Here is a 15,896-nt window from a genome sequence, read left to right on the forward strand (position 1 = left end):
CCACTCTGGGATGAGAGACATTGATCTGCTTCAGTGTTTTGTTTGGTTTGGTGTGTGTGTGTGTGTGTGTGTGTGTGTGTGCGTGCGCACACGTGCTTAACTGCAGGGTATCCTAAGGTACTGTGGCTACACAGACAGGAGCATGGAGTGAAGCTCCTATCTGCGGGTTGTGCACATGTATAGATATTGTACACAGAGTACAATATTGATTGTTTCTTGTACATTGGTTGTTGCTTTGTGTGTCTTTGTTGCTTGGTTCTATATGTTTAAAGATGGGGTATATCCCACTTGTCTGTGGAGGCTGAACCCATAGCAGGGATGCAGGCACCTCCCAGCAGCTGCCAAGAGTTCCTTATCTCGGGGACCCTCCCTGCTCTTCCTCTCAAGGTCTTGGCCATCCATAATGCTTAGTGAGTGAGAGCTCTTGTCTGTCTGTAAGGTAACTGGTTGCCGGTGTTCTTTTATCTTCTGGGGACTTGGTGTGCTCTTCACTGTTCTGTGAACACTGGGAACTTGTCTCTGCTGTTTGGCTTTGTACCCCTTGACCTTGTGAAAGGCATTGGCTGTGCAGGCTAGTGTGAGAGATAGTCTAAGGCCAGTGTCCCAGTCCCTTCCTTTGGAGACTCACTTATTTACTTCAGAGGTTGTTTCTGTTTTAAAATGGGATGAAGGCTTGTCTTATATGCAAGGTTTCATGTTGTTACACCATTAGGATTTAACTCAGAAAAGAACCTATGGGAAATAAACCCTGTAAACCCCTCCCACCTGCCTTCTCTCCAGCCTCCTAGACGTTGTCAAGGTCATGGTCTCTGTGTTGCAAAATTTCCAAAAAAAATGCTTGGGTGATAATTTACTTCAGGCGTCTTCAAACTACTGCCCGCGGGCCACATGCGGCCCGCAGAGGAGTCTGATCTGGCCCGCCAGGTTTTTTGGGCAGTGAGCGCAGCCGAGGTGTTACAGTAGGAATTAGTAGTTCATATAGTCCGGCCCTCCAGCTCTCTGAGGGACCGTGATCTGGCCCCCACTTTAAAAAGTTTGAGGACCCCTGCTAGAATCTCATGGAGTTGATAAGACATAATGAATAGCTACAACTAAAACAAAGGGGTTTTATTTTGTGTTTTTGTTATCCTCGCCTGAGGATATTTTCCCACTGATTTTCAAGGAGAGTGAAGGAGAAGAGAGAGAAAAACATCTATGTGAGAGAAACTACCAGGGCCTGGCCAGGGAAGAACCTACAACCAAGGTTGCCCTTGACCTGAATCAAACCTGGAGGGACCCTTTGATCTGCAGGCCAAATCTCTATCCACTGAGCCAAACCAGCTAGGGCTAAAATGAAGGGTTTTGATAAAGTTTTACAATATAATTATATTTATCTAAACATAGTTTTCAAAAGCTTGGGGTAACTTATATAACTTAAAACTTTGAAGACTTATTGAATTAAATAATAAAAAATCATTAAATATCTAGGTATTTTGAAATAACAGGATACTGAAATGGTAATTGATCTGAGTGTGCCTACTTTGAGCTTCATATTGCAGAGCAGCTGGGGAATGGATTTCTATCTGTTAGTGAATATAGCTTAGATTTCACTTAAAATGGAATGCATTGCTAATCTGAGGAATATTGCTAGCTTTCTTGTCACCTCAAAAATGTTTCTAAGAGTTAAGAATTCTAACTGGAAAGAAGTTATATGGTTTTGGTAATAGAGGGCATGAAGTATGCATATGCATTTTAAAGGGGAAAAAAATGGGTTCTTCTAAAGCTAGTTGTTTCTGAATGGCTAAAAGGTTTGTGAAAGTCACAGATGGTTGTGAAGAGAAATATTAAAAGGAAATTATAGGTGTAGTCCCATTTGTTTATTTCCTCTTTAGTCTCCATTGCCATAGGAGCTGTGTCTGTAAAGATATTGCTACATTTGTCTGCTATTTTGCTGCCTATGAAGTCTTGTATGCTTTTTATGGTTTCCCGTCTTACATTTAAATCCTTTAGTCATTTTGATTTTATTCTGTGTGTGTGTGTGTGGTGTAAGTTGGTAGTCTAGTTTCATTTTTTTGCATGTATATGTCCAATTTTCCCAGCACCATTTATTAAAGAGACTGACTTGACTCCATTGTATGCTCTTGCCTCCTTTGTCAAATATTAATTGAGCATAATAGTTGGCTAACGAGGATGTGGAGAAAAAGGAACCCTCCCTCACTGAGGTGAGAACACAGGCTGGTGCAGCCACTGTGGAGAACAGTATGGACTTCCCTCAAAAAACTGAAAATGGAGCTGCCATTTGACCCAGTGATCCCACTTCTAGAACTATATCCCAAGAAACCAGAAACACCAATCAGAAAGGATATATACACCCCTATGTTCATAGCAGCACAATTTATAATAACTAAAATTTGGAAACAGCCTAAGTGCCCATCAGCAGATGAATGGATTAGAAAAATGTAGTACATCTACATAATGGAATACTATGTTGCTATTAAAGAAGAAGAAGAAGAAGAAGAAGAAGAAGAAGAAGAAGGAACTTTTACCATTTGCAACAGCATGGATGGAACTGGAAAGCATCATGCTAAGTGAAATAAGCCAGTTGGAGAAGATAGACATAATTTGATGAATAAAAATAAATCAAGAGACAAATCAGGGGAAGGCTTAGATAGCAACTAAAGGACTTGTATGCAGGCATATTAGCATAACCAATGGACACAGACACTAGGGTAGTGGGGACTTGCCTGGGGTGAGAATGGCTGGAGGAGGTGTCACTTGGGGAAAAAGAAGACATATGTAAAACTTTAAACAATAAAAAATGGAAAAAAAGAAATTATAGGTATACTGTATAATAAATCTAATAAGACAAATGAATCAAAAGTAAACTAATGCAGATTTTATTTGGTTCTTTTCTAGTCTGTTAAAAGGGAAAAAGGTTTTCTGTACTTGCCTAGGAGCTAAGGTTTTATATATTATTGACCAGATCTGCAAGGGAGGGCAGTTGTGGGTGATCAGGCCAGCAGGGGATGGCAGTTTGGAGGGGCCAGGCATGCAAGGGAGGGCAGTTGGGGGCAATTAAACCTGCAGAGAAGGGCAGTTAGGGGTGACCAGGCCTGCAGTGGAGGGAAGTTAGGGGTGACCAGACTGGCAGGGAAGCAGTTAGGCATCAATCAAGGTGTCAGGGGAGTGGTTAGGGGGTGATCAGGCTGGCAGGCAGAAGCAGTTAGGGGCAATCAGGAAGGCAGGCAGGTGAGCAGTTGGGAGCCAGCAGTCCTGGATTGTGGGAGCGCTATCTGACTGCCCATTTAGGCCAGATCCTACTGGGATCCGGCCTAAATGGGCAGTTGGACATTCCTCGAAGGGTCCCAGATTATAGAGATTGCAGGCTGGGCTGAGGGACACACACCACTCCCCTTCAGGGTTGATCACCTTCAACTGCTCTTCCTTGCAGGCCTGGTCTCTCTCAACTGCCCTCCCCTGCTGGCCATCTTGTGTTGGCCATCTTGTGTCCACATGGTGGCAGCCATCTTTAACCACATGGGGGTAGCCATATTGTATATTGAAGTGATGGTCAATCTGCATAATACTCTTTTATTACCGTATTTTCCAGCTTATAAGACGACCTTTGAAGCGAAAAACAGTCAACCGAAAATCGGGGGCAAAAGACCAAAATTGCACAAAAATTACCTGCAGATCTTGATGGCAAAGTAATTCTTTTCTTTGAAGTGGGGGCTAGTCTTATACAGCAAATATAGACCTAAACCTATGTTTTAACTGTAAAATTAGGGGGTCTTCTTATACGCCGGAAAATACTGTAAATGGGATAGAGGCCTGGTGCATGGGTGGGGGCCATCTGAAGGGTGTCCCAAATCAGGGTAGGAGTTCCTTTGGGGTGCAGGGCAGCCTGGGTGAGGGGCCTGTGGTGATTTCCAGGCCAGCCATGTCCTTCTCTCCCACACTGCTACCCAAGCCTGGAGGCCCTGGTATCTGGGATTTATTTATCTTCTATAATTCAAACTTTGTAGCCTTGAGTGGCAGGCTAGGGCTGCAGGAGCTTGGCTTCCTCCATCACCAGGAGCAACTCAAGCCTCCTGCTGTCTCCAGCTCAGTGGCTGCTGGCATTTTTGTTGGGATTTATTTATCTTCTATAATTGAAACTTTGGAGCCTTAAGTGGAGGCCTGGGCCAGCCAGGGTGTGCAGAAAGCTTGGCTTCCTCCACTGAAAGGGAAACCCAAGTCTCCTGCTCTGCTGGCTTTGTGACGACAGAGATCTTGGTTGGGTAAATTTGCATACTCAGTCCTTATTGGCTGGTGGATGTGGCTGGTGGGTGTAGCAGAGTGATTGTTAATTTGCATATTACTCTTTCATTAGATAAGACATATATATCTATATCTATCTATTTATCTATCTATAGAATGTATATATATATAATGTAGTTACTATTTCTGTATTTGATAGAGCTTCTCATATACCTTAAGTAACATTTCCTTCATAAGGAGAGAAAGAAAATCTTTGAGGTATTAAATATTTGAGGTATTCCAGGGATTTTTGGAATTACCTAAAGCCAACAAGTAGGTCAAGAAAAATTTTCTTAAAATTCAAACCCTAGGAAGGTAGTAAAACATTAGACCAAAAGATTATATTATTATTATTATTATTATTATTATTATTATTATTATTATTAAACAGTGTTAAATAATTCATTCATTTAAAGTGCAAACCAAAGATATTAAACACAATACAGATTAGTAAAACTACAATTCCTATGATGAAAAAGATGGACTTTTAAGTAATCAAGTTCCTGATTAATATAACTATTTCAATAATATATAAAACCTTAGCTCCTAAGCAAGTATAGAAAAACCTTTTACCCTTTTAACAGACTAGAAAAGAATCAAATAAAATCTGCATTAGTTTACTTTTGATTCATTTGTCTTATTAGATTTATTATACAGTATACCTATAATTTCTTTTTTTCCATTTTTTATTGTTTAAAGTTTTACATATGTCTTCTTTTTCCCCAATTGGCATCCCCTCCAGACATTCCCACCCCAGGCAAGTCCCCACTACCCTAGTGTCTGTGTCCATTGGTTATGCTAATATGCCTGCATTTACAGCCATTGTATTACTCTGATGCATTTATGGAAAGGACTGATTTATTTTAAGCTACATATTTCTTAGAATAAACTTTTAGACCATCCCCTTGAACTGGATAAAAATCATTAGAACTCTATAGAGTACCTGGATTTATATAAATACTGGCAAGAAAAATCAGGAGAAACAGAATATTATAGGACTAAATAAACTAAAACTAATTATAGTTTTTGTAGTTTTTTCAACTTATTGTTGATTTTTAATCTTCATGATTTTAGACATAAGAAAACTTGTTTCTTTTATTAAAGCATTTTGGTGAATTATACTTTTACTAGAGGCCCAGTGCACAAAATTCATGCACAGAGAATGGGGATCCCTTCAGCCCAGCCTGCACCCTCTCCAATCTGGGCCTAAACCAGCAGTCAGACATCCCTCTTAGAATCCTGGACTGCTGACTCCTAATTACTCACTTGCCTGCTTGCCTAGTTGCCCCTAACTGGCCCCCCCCCCACTCCAGCCAGCCTGATCACCCCTAACTGCTGCCCCTGCTGGCCTGGTTGTTCCCAACTGCACCCCATATGCATGACCTGATCATCTCCATCTAATCCCCTTGCCAACCTGGTCATCTCACTCAGCCTGCTTGTTCAGTCGTTTGGTCATCCCTCACTAACCTACCCACTTGCTGGCCTGGTTGGAGGCAGTCATCTTATGAGGGTGTGATGATCAATTTGCCTATTACGTCTTTATTATATAGGATAAGCAAGATTAAGCATTTCTATTTTTCTCCCTACCTTATCCCTTCCAAATTTGACTATTATTGAGTATTATTGTTCTCATGACAATGTGTTTGTTTGCATAAATCCAATATGAATCTGATTTGTTTATAACAGGACATAAACCAGTTTCCAATTGTGGTTTTACTAACCAAGACTTTGCTGGAATGTCATGTTTGAGAGAAAACTCAGAGAAATGAAGATTGACTCAGAAGCCAAATAAGCCCCTTGGTTAAATAGCCTGGTACTTTACTTGGTCATGTGGTCCATGGTAGTCTTTCCAGGTAAAGAATTAAATTGCTTTCCTGGAAGATAGCAAGAAGGAACCTCAAGACCCCTGTGGGGACCTGAAAAACTTGAGGGATTTACCGAAACAAATAGGTATTGCAGGAAAAGCCTGATGGCAACTGTGCGGCTTGGCTGCTTTGCCCTAAGAGAAAAATTTCTTGTGAGATTCCAGCAAAGTGGATTTTAAAGGCCTATATGAGCCATTGCTATTCCTGTTGTGTTATGCAAATAATCAGGCCAAACTGGAATTCAAGTTAATACAGTAAATAAATTAGTCCTGATTTGGCTCTTTGGTGAAAATGGAGGTAATTTTAGGGAGAAAAAAATGTGTTTCAATGGAAACCATAATACCCAATTGTAGGTAATGAACTCCAATGTAGTTAATTGTCTTTAAAGTTTTGTTTCAAGGTTATGTGTGTGTGTGCCACACAGACCTCAGCACCTGCAGACATCACCAGAAAGGTTCCAACTGCAAACAAGCTCCCAGATGGCCACAGTGTGACTTCATTCCAGCAGAAGCCTGGCAGCTGGAAATCTTCTCCACTGGTTTCTGGTTTGCTGCACACATTAACCTTTATGTGTTGTGTTCTGTGTGTCATAGACCGTATGCCTATGTCCTTGAGTAACTAATTGGTTACACACACAGTATGGGCCTCACTGTAGAAGCCATCTACCTCACTGTGTCTAAAAATAAGACTCAACGTTTGGACTTATAATTAAGCCAGTGAAACACGAATGGTTTGTCGGCTTCACTTAAAATCACTTTCCCCATTTTGGCTCTCTTCTTCATTTGTCAGACTGAGAGGACTTCAGGACTCCACCCCCATCAGCAGGAAGCACTTACAGAAGAGACCTGACACCCTTTTCTCTGAAAGAATTCAGAGCCGAAACCCATAGGGGAAAACATAATAGGCCAGGACTGACACAATTCAACAACATGACTTCTTCCATGTAAAACTGATCTCACAGGTATGAAATGATGATACTCACAGTGAGGAATGAGAGTGGGGAAGGGCATGTAATGAGAAAGAGCCACAGTTGTCTAATAATTACTCACCTTACCTATTGTAGATAGGAAGTTTTCTCACAGACCTGGAACTCGAGGAGGAAACAGGCTGTAAAAAGGTAAGATAAGTCGCCTCAATGGGTCCATGACTCAGAAGAGAAATACATTTTAAAAGCAGACCAAGGACAGAACACACTTTGATTTCATTGCTGTGCCCAGACCCTGACCCCTCCAGGCATTTGCCTCAGGAGCGCTGAGCATTCTCTGGTCCGGGAACAGGCTGAGCTGTTAGTGACATCATAGGAGATTAGTCCCCTCATTATGAGGCTTTGAGCTCCTGAAGGCAGTACTGCAAACTCCATTCCCCTTTCCATGTTTAACGTTTGCCCGCAGCTGCATAGCTGTCTTCTCCCTCTTGTGTGTGTAATCCGCCAACTGGCAGGGGTGGGACCGCCTGCTCCCCACACCGCCCTCAGAATTGGAATAAACACTCGTACATGATTCAATTCTCTCCCCACTTGATTTGGCTCAAGCAGTGACAGGTGGCCTCAGACCTATTATGTCTGGCTTCAGAATCACTGGTTCAGAAGGCAGTTCCACTTTTAAGTTTTTATTCCACATTGTCCCTATAAATGCTGCTGTAATCTGCATTCCCATTAACAGTGCAGGAAGGTCCCCTTTTCTCCTCGTCCTCGCCAGCACTTGTTACTTTGCTGATGATCGCTATTCTGACAGGTGTGAGGTGATAGAGCGTTGTGGTTTTAACTTACATTTGTCTAACTATTCCTGACATTGAGCATCTTTTCCTATGTCTATTTGCCATCTGCATGTCCTCATTGGAGAAGTGTCTATTCAGGCCCTTCACGAACCATGTTTAAAATTATAGGGAATATAGTCAATAATATTCTCCTAACTATGGATGATGCCCGGTGGGTACAAGGAAATATTGGGGGAACACTCTGTGAAGTATATGATTGTCTAATGCGTACAGCTGAAACTAACACAAAGATTTTGAAGTAAATTGTAACTGGAAATAAATTTTGAAGTTAGTTGAAAATAAAGCTTGAAACTGGGAAGTGCAATACTGCTTTCAATGTTAGTTTTCAAAATTTATTTGGGATTGAAATAACCACTTTTCTCTCTTGCTGGAAAGATGTGGGGGAATTCGTATGATTCCATCTCCTCACAGGCGTCCAGGCAGACGGGGGGATATGGAAAGAACCACGAGTCCAGCTGCACAGCAGAGGCGGCGGCGGCAGTACCCAGTGAGCTGGAGATGGGACTGGCTTCCTGTCCTCTCTGTGCTCTGAGTGGCGGGGGCAGGTGGGCAGCAGGGCTTCCCCTTTGGGTGTCTGTGACAGGTACTAAGTGACCAGAGGACTATGTGAGATGAAGGCCTTTGCTTCCACTGGCATCTCCGTGGCCGGACCTGTGTGCCCTCTGGGAGTGACCTGTCCCCACATCCTCACCAGCACTAGTCTGTTGATTGACTGATGGAGCCATTCTGACAGGGAGAGGTGACAGACAGCTCACTGTAGTCTTGACTTGGCAAATACATTCTCCCATGCTGTGGGCTCACTTTTCAATTTGCTGGTGGTTTCTTTTGCTGTGAAAAAGCTTTTTAGTTTAATGTAGTCCCTTTTGTTTGTTTTCTATTGTTTCCCTGGCCCTAGGACAGTGGTTGTCAAACTGCGGCTCCAGAGCCACATGCTGCTCTTGGGCCCCTTGAATGTGGCTCTTCCACAAAATGCCACCGCCTGGACAAGTCTATTTTGAAGAAGTGGTGTTAGAAGAAGTTTGTTTAAAAAAATTGGCTTTCAAAAGAAATTTCAATCATTGTGCTGTTGGTATTTGGCTCTGTTGACTAATGAGTTTGCCAACCACTGCCCTAGGAGGTGTATTGCCAACCATATCGCTACATGCACTGCTGGTGGGAATGCAGACTGTGCAGCCACTGCAGAAAGCAGTGTGGAGTTTCCTTAAAAAATTACAAGTGAGTCCTGGAGAGGGTGGTCCAGTAGGTTTAGTGTTGACCCACACACTAAAGGATCTAGGGTTTGATTTCTGGTCAGGGGAAGGTACAGGGGTTGCTAGTTCAATTCCTAGCCTGGGCTGGGTATGTGTGCTTGGGGAAGGCAACCAATCACATTGATGTTTCTCTCTCTCTCTCTCTCTCTCTCTCTCTCTCTCTCTCTCTCTCTCTCTCTCTCTCTCTCTCTTTCTCTCTCTCTCTCTCTCTCTTCACTCTTCCTCCCTCTCTTTCACTCTCTCTAAATCAATGGAAATATCCTCCTCAGGTGAAGATTATCAACAAAAAGAAAATTTAAAAATGAAACTGCTATTTGTTACAGTAATCTCACTTCTGAGAATATATCCTAAGAGATCAGAAACATTCATCAGAAAGAATATGTGCACCCCTATGTTCACAGCAGTGTTATTTACAACAGCTAATATCTGCAAACTGCCCAAGTGCCCATCAGCAGATGAATGGATTAAAAAGACATTGGTACATCTACACAATGGACTATCACTCTGCCACTAAAAAGAAGGAACTGTTACCTTTTATATTTTTAAAAATATGTTTTTATTGATTTTTTTTGAGAGAGAGAGAGAGAGAGAGAGAGAGAGAGAGAGAGAGAGAGAGAGAAAGGAAGGAGAGAGAGAGAGAGAGGAACATGGATAAGAGAGAAACATGGGTTGGCTGCTTTCTGCACACCCCCTACTGGCATGTGCCCTGACCGGAAATCAAACCAATGACCTCTTGGTGCATGGGATAATCCCAACCAACTGAGCCATGTGAGCCCAGCAGGAACGCCTACCTTTTGCAACAGCATGGATGTGAAACCCCGAATGGCAAGTTGGGACTCTCCTCACAGGTTCTTGTCCTGTGAAGTTTGAAGAATAAAATTTACGGACGAAACGATTGTAAGCAAAAGTGTGGAAATCTATTGCAAGCATATACAAACTCCCCCTGGGGAGTGGTCCCCAAAGGGGAAAATCTGATTTCTCTCTAAAATGGGAAAAGCCTAGTGCAGTGAGTCTCTTTGTCCACGGGTTTATCAGTGCGGGTAGTCTCCGTTTGTGAGTCACTTTCTAATTGGACTCTTCCTGGTTTTACGTCTCCAGTGCTTTCCTAATTGGCCACTTTCCCCTTTGCCCTGCTCGGTCTCAGGGCCACAGTGTGAGCGCTCAGGGTGCCCCCATGCTTCTGCCCTTATCAGTAATGATCTGATAAACCACCTGGCAGCGTGGAGCGGTCTCTGCCTATCACGGATGCGTTCCTCTCCCAGACCCCCTTTCCCTAACTGTCTCTCCTGTCTCTGAAGTCCTTTCAGATGGACCTGGAGAGCATTGTGCTAAGTGAAATGAGCCAGTCAGAGAAAGCAAGGACCATGTGATCTCACATGTGGAACCTAATGAACAAAATAAACCGGCGAACAAAACAGAAACAGGCGTGAACCATGGAAGAGACTGACAGCTGTCAGAGGGGAGGGCGTGAAGGAAGGTGAGGAGAGTCTCCAAAGAGCTTCTAGTATATAGGCCGGCGGACACAGGCAGCAGCGTGGCTAAGGGCGGGGCAGGCCGGGCAGGAAGTGGGCAGAGGGTGAGTGGGGACATCTACCAGAGTGTCAACAATGATGTTAAAAATAGTGACTCTCATCAGACCGTAAGCAGTTTCCTTTCTGATGCTGTTTTCACTAGGAATGTAACATTCTGACACTGTTTTCTCTCTTCTTCATGATAGCCATCCTGTGCTTGTCCTAGAGTCACAGATCTCTTTTCCCTCTGCTATTTTCTTCGCAACTTCTTCACCTACTTCAGTGGTTTCTCTCCAATACCCCCTAACCTGGGACAGCGAGTGTGAGTGTCCCTGAGGACGCATCAGTCGCTGCTGAAGTCCTTTGGGGGAGGGGCAAACAGTGCGGCAGACATCAGAGTGGCTGACATCACCCACAGGCAGTCACAGCTTCCGGAAAGCCATTTCCTCCCACTGTGAACGCTGACCATGGGGATGCTGGCTCCAATGACCCCGTGACAGCTGCAGGCCGGGCACATAGAGCAGGGGAGGACAAATAGGCCAACAGCTTTGTTTTGATAAAAAGGAACTTTTATTGTAATGAGACCAGACACAAAACAGGCCCAGGCCCCCGTCACTACTTGCGCCGATGTACACAGCGACAGGGTGGTCGGTCACAAGTGAGCGCTTATTCCAACAACGCCGGCGCATGGGGGCAGCGGGTCACCGGGAGACTCTGCCCGCTGCTGATTACAGAGGCAGAGCGCTGCCTGCACGGGGCAGGACACCTGCAGGGCCCGGTCCTGTCTCCTTCTGGGGCCTGGAGGCTCCATAACAGGCAGTGGATTCCAATGGTGGGAAAGCCCAGCTCCTCCGGTCTGAGGCTGGAGAACGGTGAGCATCCCCAGGCCAACCCCAGGGGGCCAGGGCCCAGCAGGGCAGCCAGGTCACTGGGGTCCTGTCTAGGGTTTGTTCTTTGTTCTTTTCTCAGATCTGGACCCACTTCCCCCTCCCTACTTCCCTCCCCTTTTTCCCAAGGTGTCTCTCAGCTTCTCACAGGCCGCTCGCTCTCCTGGCAGCAGGACCTGCAGTCCCAGGCCTGCGGGAGCCTCTCCCCTAGTTAGCAGGGACTCTCTGTCCACAGCTCCTGTTCTCACGGCCTCCCTCTCTGTCAGTAACTGGTCTAGTTCCCCAGACCCAGCCCAGGCGTGCCCCCTGACTGGTAAACTGGCTGCGTCTGCTGCCCTCCAGTAGCTCCTCTTAAGCCCTAACTTCATCTCCAGTTCCACCTTAGGGCATCTTTCAAAGGCCCCCAACCACTTAATTTCATTCCTGAAAGCACCCCAGGCTGCTGGGCAGAGGGTGGGGGACAGGGCCCCGCTTTCCCTCGCAGCCTCATGCTAAGGCTGGGAGCTGAGCAGGATAAAGGCAGGCTCAGAGAAGGAAAAAGTGCCAGAGGAACCAGAACTGAGAAACAGGGACACAGGAAAGGGGAGTGGGGCTTCGGAGCCGAAGTGCAGGGACGTCCCTAAAGCCCAGCTTGTCTGCATGCTGCTGCGGCAGGCACAGTCTCCTCTCTATTCTCCCAGCAATGGAGGAAGCCTCACAGCAAGCACAGGTGGCATCTGCTGCGGACTGAGCGCCCTTCTGCCTGCCCTGCATTAGGGACCTGGCAGTGTGCCTCCGAGGCGCGGAGTCATTTCATCCCTGTTAGGTTAAAATACAAAAACACAAACACAAACACACTCCTGTGTAAATAGCCATAAACTACATGCAGCGAAGAGCTACCAGAGACACAACAAGCACAACGGTTATGAGGACAAAGCAGGCACCAGCAGGTCTTCGCTCCCTCTCTGCAGCCACCTGTGGAGGCATCACACTCGCTCACCTCGTTTCCCGGAAGGTGTTCCTGCCAGACTCCCAGGAGGGTGCTGCCCTCGATGGTTGCAGGGAGTGTCCTGAAGGAATCCTCAGGATTTAGAGACAGAGAGGACAGATAGTGAATTATGAAACACTCTGAAAAATAAAGCTGTTCAAAGGGGAGAAGCAGTTACATTGGAGGAAAATTCTTGCATGTTGGGGTAAATGACAAAATCTTCTTTATTATAATTGAGTTTGTGAAAGAAAAAGGGTGATGAAGGCTTTCCAAGAAAAGGGCACTCATTTCCCTGATCTCTGAAAAAGAGACCCTAACATCAGGCTAATATGCAGGGGCACTGTGGTTAGATGAAAGTGGGAGGAAAACATGAAAAATAGCAAAAGTCAAATGTTTCATTCCAAATCATCAGCATTATTGTGTGGCATCACACAAGAATTGACCAGTAAAATGTTCAATTTTGGTGATTCCCTTCAAAAAGGAGACGGAGACGATGACAAGTGAAAATGGTCAGAGAAGATAATGAGGTCCCAGTGAAACTGGGCTTCTGGGGCGCAGATTCTTCTCGCGGGTCCTTGTCCAACAAAGTTGAAGAATAATATTTGTAGACTAATGGCTTCTTGAATAAAAATGTAGAAGTTCATTGGGAACATATACAACTCCCTCTGGGGCCCCCAAATGGAAAAAGCTTGCTCTCCTTCCATGGGAAAAAAAATCAAAAATCTGTCTCCTGTCCCTTTGTCTCGGTCTATCTGTGCTGTAGTTCTTTGTCTGAACCTGGGACCCTTTCTAATTGGACCCTTCTCAATGCAGGACCCCTGTGCTTCCTCACTGTCACTCTGCTACATAGTCTCAGAGTCTAAGGCCCACGTGGTGCCACTTTCTCTCCCCTTATCTTGCAACATGCCTCTGTGCTCCGTGAATGTCTGCCTTCCTCTTCCCTTTCCTGTGGCATTGCTTTGTCCTCTGTGAAAGCGTTCTGGCGTCTTGGAGCTAGTTCTGCCCTTCATATATCCATCTTCCCTGTTCAGGTTGCAGTTGCTTTTGACCTCCCTATGGCTCTCCCAGCTGTCCTGGCCAGAGATGTTTTATTACCCTTGTGGCTCTCTCCGCTGTTCAGGTCAAGGCTGTGTTTGATCTGCCTTATGTTTGCTGTGATTGCTCAGGCCAGAGGTACCTCTGCCCTTGGTTTATGACTGCTTTAATTCCTCAGGCCAGCAATGTCTCCATCCTCCCTGTTCACCTCCCTACACCCCCCTCCCCTGCACTCCGCACCTGTCTATCTAATAAGCTAGCTAGTTAACTCTTATCACTAGGAAGAAATGTGGGAAGACTTCTGTTACTTTAGTCTAGAGAGAGAAAAAAGAATAGTCATTTAATAGGTAAAGCGTTTTGTGTGTGTGTGTGTGTGTGTGTGTGTGTGTGTGTGTGTGTGTGTTTTCTTTTTTAACCAAAGGTCATTCAAATGAGGTGCTCCATTGGGGTCTGGAGTTTCCCTTGAAGACATTCAGAAAGAGACTGGAGTGTGATTTCACAGTGCTGCTGAGGCTCACCTGCCTGAGACAGGCACTGAGGTAGGAGGCTTCCCAAGAACCTTACAGCCCTGTCACCTGATAATTCTAGAATTCCGTGCTAATTCAACGACTTACACTGTCAGTGTTCTCCATGTATGGGAACAGGCATCAGCTGTTGTATTTTATTTCATGTGAAAGATAAGAGCTTGAAAATACCGTCAGACAGCAATTTGAACCTGACGTGACATAGTTTTATGATTTTCTAGGCATGGGAGGTTTGGAGGAACTGTGCCAGACTGCCTTGCCCACACAGGGAAGTTATTAAGCAGCATGATGTGAGAGAAATTAAAACAGAAAGGCAGCGAGTGGTAGGGAAAGCATTTATTGTTAATGGTATTTTTAGATCAAACTCTAGTCCCAATGCTGAGGGTGGCTGGGAGGTCAGGGACTCCCCCAGCAGCCACCTGCCCAACACTGGCTTCTCTACGGCAACAGGGAAGGTCACCTGTCCAACGGAAGCTTCCTCTTCCCTGAGGGGCACGGGGAAGTGGCAGGTGAGCATCTGTGGCTGGTTTAGTATGACGTGGGCTTTTCCTCATGCTTCTCATCAGAGACAAACTCAAAAGCACATCTATTAACATTGACTAAAATTCTGACCTCCAAGTGTGTCCAGTTCCTTTCCTGTAGAGTAGGGAATAATAAATAACAGAACCTACTTCATATGGGTTTTGAGAGAATTGATTTGACCCATTTGAAGGCTCAAAGTTCTTGCTTAGGTTAACTATGATTATTACTGTACAGCTTTCTCAACTGATAACTATTTGATAAATTCATCAAATTAACCAAAACTATGTACTTCCTACAAAAAATATTGTGATTAATATGCAAAGCAAACCAAAAGGTATGTGGCCAGAAGACCACCCTAACATTCAATTATTGTATAATCTTAGATACACTTTTATGCATATTGAACAATGTGAAACTAAGTAATGTAATGACTCAGTTCATAACTTAATGTTTGAAATTAAGGCTGTTATCCAGCCTAGGCCGGTGTCACTCAGTGGCCCATGCAACAAAGGGTCAAGGGTTTGATGCCTAGTCAAGGGCTCATACCTGGGTTATAGGCTCAATCCCTAGCCCTAGTCTGGGTCTGTGCAGGAAGCAACAAATTAATGTCTCTTTCTCTCTTATCAATGTTTCTTTCCTTTCTCTCTCCCCTCTCCTCTCTTCCACTCTCTCTAAAAAAACAATGGAAAAATATCCTTAGGTGAGGATTAATAAGTAATAATAATAATCTACACTAACAAAAGAGAAACATGCAAATTGAACATACCTCCGCTATGCCCACAAGCCAATCAGGAGTGAGTATGCAAATTAATCCAACAAAAATTGTGGTGGCCATGGAGCTGAAGCAAGCAGGAGGCTTGGGTTACCCCTGGCAATGGAGGAAGCTAAGCTTCCTGGTTAGCCCTGGACTTTGCTCAAGGCTACAAAGTTTTAATTATAGAAGATAAATAAATCCCAGATACCAGGGCCTCAGCTTGGATTGCCGGGGGGCATGGTTGGCCTGCAAACCACCACAGGCCCCTCACACAGGCTGTCCCCATGCCCCAAGGTAACCCCCACTTTGATCTGGGACACCCTTCAGGGCAAACCAGCCGGATCCCATTCGTGTACCAGACCTCTATCCTATCTAATAAAATACAATATGCAAACTGTAATATGCAAACTGACTGTCACTCTAACACACAAGATGGCTGCCCCCATGTGGTTAAAAATGGTTGCCCACATGTGAATACAAGATGGCCGTCACAAGATGGCCAGCAGGGGAGTGCAAGTGGGAGGAGT

This window comes from Pipistrellus kuhlii, unplaced genomic scaffold (assembly GCF_014108245.1).
Source record: "Pipistrellus kuhlii isolate mPipKuh1 unplaced genomic scaffold, mPipKuh1.p scaffold_m20_p_14, whole genome shotgun sequence".
Taxonomy (NCBI): domain Eukaryota; kingdom Metazoa; phylum Chordata; class Mammalia; order Chiroptera; family Vespertilionidae; genus Pipistrellus; species Pipistrellus kuhlii.